This window comes from Lynx canadensis, chromosome A3 (genome assembly GCF_007474595.2).
Source record: "Lynx canadensis isolate LIC74 chromosome A3, mLynCan4.pri.v2, whole genome shotgun sequence".
NCBI classification, from domain to species: domain Eukaryota; kingdom Metazoa; phylum Chordata; class Mammalia; order Carnivora; family Felidae; genus Lynx; species Lynx canadensis.
This window is the reverse complement of record NC_044305.1, coordinates 121352725-121364829: the sequence shown is the minus strand read 5'-3', so window position 1 is coordinate 121364829 and position 12105 is coordinate 121352725. Positions and strand designations below refer to the sequence as shown.

General features: G+C 53.6%; 1 protein-coding gene across 1 annotated transcript in view; it reads left to right on the top strand.

Moving 5' to 3' along the window:
* The window catches only part of KLHL29 (kelch like family member 29), a 143327-nt gene that overhangs the window by 108214 nt on the left and 23008 nt on the right, over positions 1 to 12105 (top strand). The window lies entirely within an intron of this gene.

Below are 12105 nucleotides of genomic sequence, written 5' to 3'. Positions count from 1 at the left end.
TCAGATCAAAGCAGCCTCAACCTCCAGCTGGAGACACTGGGCATCTCCCTCACCTCCCACATATACTAACACCTTAAGTGCGGTGAGGCATGTGACGTGCCAGGGAGGCAAAACAGGCTTCCGGTAAAATGTTTCTGTGCCCTTCTTCGTCAACACCATCCCTGTACTATGTCATCCCATGCAGAACTAGAGCATCTGGAGACCTGACTGCTCCTCCTGGCCCGGCCTCCCGGGTCACCCTGGACTCCACCTGGAGCTCTGGCCAGCCCCTAGGAGACGTGAGTGCTTCAGGGGGTACCCAGGGTCTGTTCTGTCTGAGGCACAGGGTTATCTGTCCTTCCAATGACTTCCAGAGGCCTGGAAAGTAAGCACTTATGAGAGGGAGGTCATGTGTTCTGGAGCAAGCCCGCCAGGCCCCATCCACGTCCCTCCCTTCCTCTCTCAGGGTTGGGGAGAAGGCCAAGTCCTAGGGTTTGCAGGCTTTCCCCTCCCTGATGGGCGCTGCCTGGGCAAAGAGAAATGCTAGAGGTGTGGAAATGCCTAACGTCCTTCAGTGTGGTTGCCTCCCAGGGTTCTGCCACTCTCCAGCCTCTCGCTGTCCCTGCTTCATGCCATCACTCCACCCGTCCACCCATCCCAGCGCCCTCTTGAGTCTCCGGTCCCTGCATCTGTGACTTTGCTTCTGCCATCACTCTGGGGACAGCCCTTCCTCCACAGCTGTTGGCTCAAATCCTGTCCATTCAGGACCCAGCTCAGTGCCTCGTGTTCCACAGCACCTTCTCCCATCCAGCAACTATTCATTCATTCCCTCCATTGCTATGCCAAGCACTGGGGTACAGATACCAGCCAGATCCAGGCTCTGCATTTGAGAGCTCTTCTGAGCAGTGATCAAAGTCCACTGTGTTCCGCTCCCCAGTGCCTCTCAGGGAAATGAGAAGCCCTGTCTCCTGCTGCTGTAGAGATGTACCCCATTAATATGTACTGCTCGGGGTAGACGATATAGGCCTGCTAACAGGAGACAGGCACAGCCACATCTTGGCCTGCAGAGGTGAGCAAGGAGGGAATTGTTGGTTTCACAACCTCAGGGGGCAGGTGGGAACAGAGGGAGCAACTTCTGATGGCAGTCAGGGTGGCCCAGCCCAGTCCTCTCCTAGATCCACCTTTGCTGGAACACATGGGGTCATTCCTGGAGCCTCTGGGAGCCCTGTGTTTTGGTTTGCAGACCTTTCCCATCCCAGGTCAGCTGTGCTAGGGAAAGCCTTCCCACCTGCCCCAGGCCCTGGTTGCAGTCCCCTGGGGTCTGTAGCTACCTACCCGGACCCTCTCATTCCATTGAGATTCTCACCTCCACCCACAAGAGGCAATACTCACCCCAGGTGGGAGCCAGAGTGGCCACCGCAGTAGACTTGTAGAAGCTCCAGGGAGCCTGGAGATGGCTTCTGTTCCTAAAAGGAGCTGTGGCACCCAACGGATCCCACTATTTACCACCAAGACAGAGTTGGGCAGGAGGGCCACAGCGCACAGGTACAGGGACAGCTCCTGAGTCAAGCCCAGCATTGCCTTCCCCAGCCCTGGGTCTGGAGCTGGAGGCTGGAGACTGGAGCTGGAGCCAAGGAGGACTCTCCTCCAGATTTTGTGCCATCACAGAGGACTGTAGACCCACCTGGCGGCATCTGCGGGCCACCCCAGGACAGGTTCCGTGGGCACCCAAGGCTGCACAAGGCTCTGGGAATCAGGGAGGTGAAAGGTGGCATCTCTACCACCCCAGAGCTCTCAGTCTAACCGGAGACAGGATTCAAAGGCAAGGATCACAGACCTAGGATGGAGGGATTAGCAGGGGAGAGGCCTGAGCTGGCAAACAGGAGATGAAGTTGAAGGGGCGTGGGTAGGAAGGATGTCAGAGGCCACCTGTTGACCCTTCCGGGAACCTCCTGGGACCAGGCCTGGGGTGCCTCCTCTACAAGCTGGTGGGTGCCAAGAGGTGTGGAAGAGGTGCCGGTCAGTATGGCAGGCAGGTGTGCAGGCCACCATGACGGGTAGATGGGGTTACCAGCAGTGGACCAGGGGCTGGCTCCTCCCCAGTGGTCATGGTTTCTTGGCAGGTGGCCAAAGACACCTAGGCTGGCTTTAAGGCAGACCTGACTCTCCGACTCTGTGCCAGGGCCTGAAGCTGGCACCTGGTCCCCTGGAGGACAAACCCCACTTTCTTCTTTTTTTGCTTATTTTCTAATTTTCCTACAATGGTCATGGTGATTGCTTGTATTAAAGACCATTAGCAATATGAAAAACTGCAATGACTCCTAAGCTCTCACCTCTCCTGAAATGACAGGAAGCAATGTGTTGCCCCAGACCTGACACTGGCCAGGCCCGGCAGGAGGGGTGAGCACAGATGGAGACCCTGGGGCAAACAGCCACGGAGGGACACCCCTTCCCAGAGACTGGAGGGCACAAGTGTGGTCCCTATGCCCTACAAACACACACACGCAGGGCTGCGCACACTCCTCCCCCACGTCCTCACCCCAGGGACTCTCTGGCTATGAACTCCCTTCTCCTGTGATGTGTTCTAAGTGCTCTGAGTTGCCATTAGCCCCTGGCATCTGGGGTTTCCGTTTCATTTCCCTCTTTACCTGGGTAACCGAACTGATTGTACTCCAGCTCTGGTTCACTAATTCTTGCAAATCCTTTAAAACTATTGATTTATTTGCTGGGACTATACTCTCAGGATCCTTGGGAAACACTGGCTTTTGCTAAAGCAGGTCGAGGAGGGCTGGGTTTCCCCTACTTCTTGTATCTCTCTCCTGCCTGCCCCCCATCTCCTCCTCCCAGTACCTTCTGCCACCCCTTCTCTTTGCCATCCTGTCCCTTCCTGGGGCAGGTGGCTGACCTTACCAAAGCCCTAGCTGACTGGACCTTTCAGGGATTAAGTCTTTAGGATGCTCGCAACAAAGTAAGGTTCTGTGGAACAATGCCCATGAGAACTGAGGCTTCGAGGTTGTGTCTTGTTGCTGGGATCTTCGCCCTTTATTTGAGATACCATTTCCTCCTCTGGGTTCCTGTTACTCTTCTATTTTCCTGGGTCTGCAGTGATGGGTGCAGAAGCTCTGGGGTCCCTCACTTGGGCTCTTCCCCCGCGCTATCCACACAGACAGCTATCTCACCCAGGCTTTGCAGGAACCCGGTGGAAGGCAGCTCAGCCAGGGCCTCTGGATGGAAAGAGTATGGGGGTGGTCGTGATGGCCAGTCGAGGGGAAAAAGCCCAGCCCCTCTGGAAATCCCGGGCAGTGAGGGAGCGAAGCAGGGCTCCCTATGGGCCTCCCCTGCCACGGCCACCCACTGGCCAGGAAAGGAGGGTAGTGAGCACTCTCCACTTTCACCCCAGATGAAGAAACCAGATAAGCGTGATGACGAATTTTCAGGCTCTGCACCTAGAGCCCCATCTTCTCTACCTGGGGGGCTGGGCTGTGTTGGAGGGTGTGGTGGTGACTGTCGGTTCCCTGACTGCCTTAGCTGAGCTCTGTCTTCTAGGCAGAGATACCTAGAGTTTATACCTGTCTGAGGGCACACACAGCACGGCTCCATTCAGCATACATCTTTATTCAATTCTCTGGCAGGGGCCAGCCACAGATTCGCATATGTATTTGGAAATCTGACGTCTTGCCCCTAAAATAGTGAGTGGTAAAATAGAAAGCTATAAAATGGTAACAGCCAAGGATAGACCACAGGCTGGTTGGTGGCTTCTCATCGGAGAAGGGCCTCTGTACTCACAGCCTGCGAGGCAAAGCCTGGGGACCCATCAGTTTGAGGGGCACTTCCACGATGCTGCAGGGGAGAGAGGCAGCAACCAGCACCTGTTTTCTGAATGCCTTGCCCTGGGCCAAGTGGGAGGCCGGCTGCGGGGGGTGAGGGTGGGGGGCTCAAGACAAACACAGTGCTCAGAAAATCCTTCCCTCCACCCCAGCCCTACGTGGACTCTCAAAGACCTCCCCATTGGAGCTCAGAGCCCCTTCCATGGTTTTCCAGGCTAAAGGCCAGGCCTCACCCTCACTGCTCACCTGCCTGACCCCAGCAGCGCCTGGGGGCAGGGTCTTGCTTTCTCCAGATGTTTGCTCTCCATCCATCCCACCTCTTTATACTCCAGGTGAACTGGGTGACTTTTCTGAATTTTTCTCCCAGGCCTGCAGTCTATAGCCTGTCATGGGGACCTCTGCCTGCCCTCCAGCCTCAGCTCTGCCCCCCACCCTGGCTCCGGCTGTACCTTACTGCCCATCACCTCTGGAGTGTGCTGATGTGCAACTTGTCTGCACAGGCAGACTGCTAACAAAAATGCCCTCCTGTCCACCTTTAACAAGTCCCACTCACGTCCCAAGACCAAGCCAAGTCCCCTATCCCTGCGGGCCTTCCCTCCTCCACTCCCACCCTGTGCTCCCCCAGTGCTCCAAGCAGGCTTTGCTACAAGGAGTGTCTGTCACCCTGCGTATGACACAATGTAACACAGATGCATTCCTTGTCTGTACTACTCAGGGTGGTGAGACACCAAACACACACTACGGCTCTGAGAATTAAACAGAACAGGCATTAATCTGAGGCTGGGAATTGGGGCAGCAGCGGAAGATCCATCCCAGGATCAGGATGCTTGGGACCCTGCACTGGCAGTCTCCCTCCCCCGGGGGACTCAAGCACCACTGCGCCGTAGGCCCCGCCAGCTCACCACAGCCACCATAGTCATCCTGGCTGGCTCTGCATGCCACACTGGAATGTCACAGTCCAGGCATGAGCATCGGACGGGCCGAGCCCAGGTCTCATGTCTACATGCCAGCTGCCAGGAAGCTGCCTCTGCTGGACTCATGCACAGGACCCGGTTCCCCGCACATCTTGGGTTCTCCCCAACAGAAGGGGGTTCCCGTGCCAAGCAGCCAAAATGACCTCTGTCTACTGAAGCATCTACCTCCCCCATCAGACTGTGAGCAACTTGAGGATGGAAGCTGGTCTTCTATTCATAGTCCGGGTCCTGACACATAGTAGGTAAATGTACATGTGTATTAGACTATGAACTAGTAAATTAAGACGAATACCCCTTGTCACGTGCATTTAGTTCTCCACCGGTGACAAAGCTAGTGGTCACCCAACACCCCCTGCACTTCCTGGTCATCTCACTCAGCGCCCCCCCCACCAAGGCCCCTCATCTCTCCCTCCTCAGAAGACCTTCAGCACCACCACTGACCATTTATATAGCACCTGTGTCCCCACTGAGCTGCACTGTCCTCTGGGACAGGGACTGTCTCACTCATCTATTGCCCCGACTCCTCTTTAGCTCCCTCCTCCACCCCAGCTCCTGGCCCAGTGCCCTGTACCTTGTAAATTCAGAAAAGGGGCATCAGGATGGGTTGGAACGGCAGAAAGGAAGGGCCTGATGATGTAGAAAGGCCAGGGGTGGGGACAGAGTGTGGGGGTGTGGGGGTGGGGCCATTGGTGGTTGACTCTGAGCAGACTTTTTTGAGTGTAAGAGACAAACCTGTCTCACCCTATCTCATAAATTTCATGAATGGCCCCCAGTCTCCTGTGGGTTAAATACCACAATGGGTTTGTTTCTTTCACCATCTACTACGGGCCTGCCTCTTATACCACACACACACACACACACACACACACATACACACTCATATTTGTACATACATGCTCATACATAACCACATGTTCACACATACTATATGTTCGTGTCCACATGCTTACATATATCACACACTCAGACACACACATACATGTGCATATGATTCACACCTTGCCCCTCCAACCCACCTGGTGGGCTGCTACACATCTTCCCGGTGTTTTCTTAAAGACCACCCCCCACACCCAAGCCTCCCTGAGTTCCACCGAGCCAGCCAACAGTCCTTCCTCTGAGCTTCCTCTACCCGGTGCTTGCCCCACACTTGGCATCACAGTCATTTAGTGCATGCCCTGTTAAAGCTCCTCTGGTCTGTGATCATTTCCATTCACACGTGTCCCTGGGACCCCACCCCCAGCCCCGTGCCCAGTCCACCTGTTGAATGAGTAAACGAGTGGGTCAGACAGACACAATGTGTCTGAAGCCCCCAGAGTCTGCCTATGAAAAGGGATGTCCATGCCTCAGCCTTATTCAGCTATGGACTTAATTGCCTGCTCCAGAGCGCCCCCAACCTCTCTAGCGCCCTCTCCACTTTGTGCCCTGACCCCTGGACACCTGGAGCTCTCCGAGGTGCTGAACATGGTTCTCTCACTTGGCCCAACTATCTGTCCTGGCCTCTGGATTCTAGTCCTTCTAGCCAAGAGCCACCCCGACCTTCCATAAATCTACCCTCGAATGGAAAAGAAGCAAAGTCTCTATGCTATAGGCAGAACACTATTTCACAAAGGCACAGCACATTATGAGAGCACAAAGGGAGGGGTAAGCTCCCCTTCCCCATCCCAGACAACAGATTCAACTCTCTCCCTGGGGCCAGACACAAGTCTCATCCTCACCTGGTCCTGAGAACCAAGGCCTCTCAGGGCACCCACCTCCCTGGTGCCAACTTCTAGCCGCTGGAGGGGGCTCTGGCTTCACAGAGGGACTGTATGGCCACCTTCCCTCCAAGCCTCTGACCTCCTGGCTTTTCCTTGCCCATCTGCTATGGCTTCCCTGGCATTTGCAAACCCCACCTTCAGGCTTCTATTCCCCACGAAGCTCTTCAGGGTCCTGACTTGACTTGCCTGGGTGCTTAATTAACTGCACATTCCCCCATCCTGGCTCCAGTACATCTGCCTAGAGTCCCGGCTCCTGCAGGGCCTTCTGAACATCGGTCTTGACCTCATTTCTTACCTGACTCTCCTAAGCTCTGGACTTCCCGTGGGGTCTCTCAGCCCTGACCCTCTATGACATGTTCATCATGTTCAGAGTATTCCCATCATCCCCTAGGCCTTCATCCTCAAAGCAGGAGCCAGGTGAAAGCTACCTTTCTGGAGGCAGGAAGGACTAATGCCTGCCAGTGTCCACCTGACTAGGGCACTTCCTCCAACTGCAGCCTCGGGGTTTGCCCACTGACCCCTGCTCAGCCAGGGGTTGGTCTTCACCTGTGCAGTTTTATGAAGTTTTTTTTTTTTTTTTCATTTTAAGGAGAAAAACTTAAATGACTTTTACAACATCTTGGAGGGCCTGAGAATGCTCCAACTGGAAGGTAACTCTCAGTTCTGCCCAACAAATGCATATCAAGCACCCTCTAGTTCATAGCCCTGGGGCAGGGGCTGTAGGGACGGAAAGGCCCCTCGGTGCCAAATTTCACTGCTTGAGAAATAGGTCTTGTCTCCCAGCATTGGACAACTTGGAAAAGGCAGGCTGGTGAGAGGCAGTGACTATTCTTAGGACTTTATCCCTTTCTGGTAAATGGCAGGAATTTCCATTTGGACAACAAGATAACCAGAAGGTCTCCTCACTATAACTCTAGGTCAGGCAAGAAGTCTGAGCCTTTCACATCTCTCTTCTCTAGAAGGCCCCATTTCCAGGGAGGGCTTGCCTATATGTAAGGCTGTTAGGCCCTGGGCTGGGGCTGGTGTGACTCCTTAGTAAAGGAACGCCCCTCCAACTCGGGTCGGGTGTGTGGTTTGCAGGTGGTTTTCTCCCGTCCAAGAAGCTGGAGCCCAGCTGGCCCTCAAGGTCGATTCTGAGCTGTTCTTTAGAAAAGGAGATGTGTATATGTGATCAGTCAGGGAATGAGGGAGGAAGAAGGACAGCATTCAGCTTGGGAGCCTGTCAGCAACAGGTTTGCTCTGTTTGTGTAAAGCCACCACTTGTTCCCATAGTATCTGCACATGCTGGGCTCCTTCACTCCTGGATGAATTATCCTCTGGGCATGCATGGCACAATCTTTGCTGGGCTTTCTCAGTATATTTCACAACTGCTCTGAGTTTATAATTTTTTTAAGTCCTTTATCAAATGTGTGTCATAAATACCATTGGAATCAGGAGCATTTATCACATAGCTGGGTTCTTTCTTGAGCTCTGAAAAAAAATTATTTGACTGTACAACCTTTCTCGGGGCTCTGATTTAATGGACTTCTCTGCTGCAAAGCCACTGAAATGCGTTGCCTTTTAATATTTGACACCTCTTCCTCTTTATTACCACCTCAGACAGCCCTTCTAGTCTAGCTGGAATGAGCCCATTAGTCTCTGACAAATAACTCGTGTATTTGATGAAAAATATGCAGAAGCTTGGCTGCAGTGTCATCTCCAGGCTTGGTTCTGTTTGCAGCCTCCCTCTTGTCTAAACAAAGCATCGGGGCCAGGCTGACCCTCCCCAGTGTCCCCTTTCTCTTGGATGCCACTTGCTGCCAGGTCCACAGAGTCAGTTTATCCCACCACTTATAACGGGCTTTGAGGTGGGGTATTTAGAGATGTCCATCACTGAGTGTTAAGAATTAGCCTCACAGCGGCACTGTTCATAGTAACCAAAAGGTGGGAGCCATCCACGTGTCTACTGACAAATGAACAGATAAGCAAACTGTGGTACATACACATAACGGAATTGCATTCAGCTTTAAAAAGGAAGGAAATTCTGACACATGCTACAACGTGGATGAACCTTGAGGGTATTATATGAAGTTAAATAAGCTAGCCACAAAAGGGCAAATACTGCATGATTCCCTTCATATGAGGTACCTAGAGTAGTCAAATTCGTAGAGACAGAAAGTATCATGGTCACTGCCAAGAGCTGGGGAAGAGGCGCATGGGAAGTGGTTATTGAATGGGTACAGAGTTTCAGTTTTGCAAGATGAAGCATTCTAGAGATTGACTGCACAGCACCATAAACGTGCTTAACACTACGGACCTGTACACTTAAAATAGTTACAATGGTAAATTTTACTGCAATTAAAAAAAAAAAAAGAATTAGCTTCAAATTCCACCAGTAGAGGAGAAACCAACACAGAAGTTTTATGAGCACTTGAGTTCCATCATTTATTCATGCTTTCTGGATCAGTTGGCTCTTGCTGTGTAACAAACACTTCGAAGATTTAGTGGCTTAAAACAACAACCATTGATTTAGATTGTGATTCTGGTCTGCAGTTTGGGCTGGGCTCAGCTGATCTAGGTGAGGTTCAGCCGATTTTGGTGGGAGCTGGCCGGTGTGAATGGCTCCTCTCTGCTCCACGTGGCCTTTTATCCTCCAAAAGACTCACTCGGGCTTGTTCATGTGGTAGTGGCAGGGGTCCCAAGAGAGTGAGCAAAAGCAAGCAAAGTTTTTGAGGCTCTGGTTCACACTCACATAATGTCCTTGCAACCACATTCTCTGGTCAAAGCAAGTCACAAGGCCCATCAAAATTCAGAGGGTGGGGAGATGAACTCCACCCCTTGATGGGAGGGGAGGCAAAGAATTTTTGCCATCTACCACACAAGCTGTATGGTTGTGCCATGGCCCCATGATAAATGTTGAAGATAAACATATAAATAAGTTACAGTCTAGTGCGGGAGACAAACACGTAAATGAATAATCACAGGATGCTTTGGGAGCATGGAGGAGGGCGGAGGGCAGCGGCCTGTGGGAGAAGGAGGGGAAAGAGGCAGACACCTGGGACACAGTAACACCTTAACTGGTATTGCAGGTCAAAATGATCATTAGCCAGAAGAAGGGAGGAAGAGAGATTGAGGCGGAGGGCCCCGAGAAGGGTGAAGGCTGGCAGGGGATATGCCTGGGGTACAAGGAAGCTTCAGTGAGGAGTAGAGGAGGCGGGCCATGTCACAGATGGCCTTGAAGACTTTATTGAAGCTGGATGGATGGCCAGGTTGCTGAGTGGAGGGGGCTTAGGGGCCGGCAACAGCCAAGACATCCTCGGGGGCTGCTGCCCTAACCCAGGTGAAAGAGGGTGGTGGCTCAGACACCCAGGTGTTCCTGAGGCCAGGAGAGAATCAACAGCAGAGATTTCTAGGCAGTGAAAGAGTCAGGGTGGAGAAGAGAGGAATCAGCAGGGAGATTCAGTGTCCCCTGGGCCTGTGCTTTATGCCCAGCAATCTGAACAGCCAGGAGTTCCCCACTGAGGGGCCAAGGCCAAGGGCACAGCACAGTCACTATGTGGCCAGGCAAGGGCATGGGGTCCTGCAGGCACAGCTGGGGCATCCCACCCAAAACCCAGGAGACCAGAAAAGAGTTTGCTGTTATCGGCCAACAAGGAAGGACCTGAGGTCAAGGCTTCCCCTCCTCCACAAGCTTGAGGCAGCCAGATTCTGCAGGGTGCTGGGGTGCTGTAGGGTCTACCCTGAAGGCCCAGCCCCTGCCAGGCTCTGCCCCAATGCCCACAAACTGTCCAAACTGGGTACAGCGTTGCTGGTCGGAAAGCTTCCCCAGGACCCCACATTCTTCCAAGACCCTCGTACATTAAGTGGTTGTCCTTGGCCGAGACACGGGGTAGGCGGGAAGGCAGCTTGTGCCTGGAGCCGGTGCTGGCTTCCTCCCATGGATCCTGGGTCATGATGTCCTGAAACATCCTCTCTCTGGCTGGGCACTCAGCCGGCAGCAATAAGCACACACTGCCTAATCAATACTTTGAATGCACTTGGGGCCCCACTGTGAAAAGGAATCCCCTGGTGAGCACTTTCATAAATTGAAAAATTTTTCTGAAACTGAGTAATCCTGCCCAGCTATTAAATCCAGATTTCCGCAAAGTGAGAGTAGAAAGTGCTTACATTTCGATGGTGACCTGGATCTCTGAGCACCTCCCAGATCCGTCCAGGATTCCCGGAGGCGGCAGGCAGTACCTGCCAGCACTGGGGCTGCACTCTGGGGCTGCACTCGTAATCTTTGCTGGGACCTTGGTTTGAAGTCAGAGCTTTCAAAAACAATCAGAATGCTCCGGGCCCAGGAGGCGTGGTATTTTGTAACCACTGTGTTTTCCTGGCCCCCTGGGCATGGTTAACTCAGCAGGCGCATGGCTGCATCCGTCACTCACAGCAGTGTGACAACCAACGGGGAGGCAAGAGCAGGTGCTTCTAGGTGCTTGAGGGAACTGAGCACCTAAAGCTGGGGCAATGTGCCCAGGGTCACACAGCCAATTAGTGACAAAGCTGGAATGAGAACCAGGACCCAGAACTCCAGCCAAGAACTCTCTAACCCCCACACGACTTCACTCAAAAAGGTGACGTCACCCACCAGGCTCATGTTTCAGGAATGAATTCAGTTGGTAGCTCTTCTTGGAGCCGATGTGTGAAAATGGCAAGCAGTTCAGCCTCAGGCCCGCCCGACCCTGCAGGCTCCCCCCATCGTGTCCTTGAGCGAGCAACAAGCTGGGGCTGCGGGTCCCACAGCCTTGCCGCCTGCACCTCTCCCAGATGTGTCCCACAGGCCCTCACCCCAACCCCAAACTGAAGTCACCATGCCCTCCCTTCCTGGTGTCCCTCCAGAAGCCTGGAAGTGGCCCTCGTGCTGGCTGCCTCCCTTCCCCTCCAGCACTGAACCCCCCCCCCCCAGGTTTCACAGCCTAAATATTTGTCTTTCTTTGTCCTTCTGTCCCCATTGTAGTTCAGGCTTTTGTCACTTCTCACTTAGATCATGGAGTGATCACCACCATCAGCAAAAACATCATGCCTGCCTCCCCTTGGGCATTTACTATGTGCCAGGCCCACAGCTAACAGCTTACCATGGACTAGCTCATTTAACCTTCAACAAAGGTAGAAACTGAGGTTTCAGACACGTTCCCAGGGTCATACAGCTGATAGGAGGCAGAGTTCAGGTTATCCCCATGGCCTGGCTGAGGCTTCCCCTCGCCCCCACCTGCATCTGGGCGTCCACCGGTACTCCCTGTCCCGCCTCTAACACGGCTGCCAGAACGATTTGTCTGGCACCCAGGTCTAAGCCCGTCCCTCCCCTGAACAGAATCCCATGGCTCCCTGGTGCCCACGAGACTGAGCTGCCGCCCTCTCACAAGGTTCTTGAGGTCTGACCCCACCTGCCGACCTATCACGTCCCTTTGTTCCCAATCTGCCCACAGGTGCCCTGCACACCCTCCACCTAGTGCTTCGGGCCCTGCTGGTCTCCCTTGTCCAGGTCTGAGCGCACCCACGGGAGCCTTCCAGAGGCCCCAGCCAGAGGGCCCACACACACCCATGCAG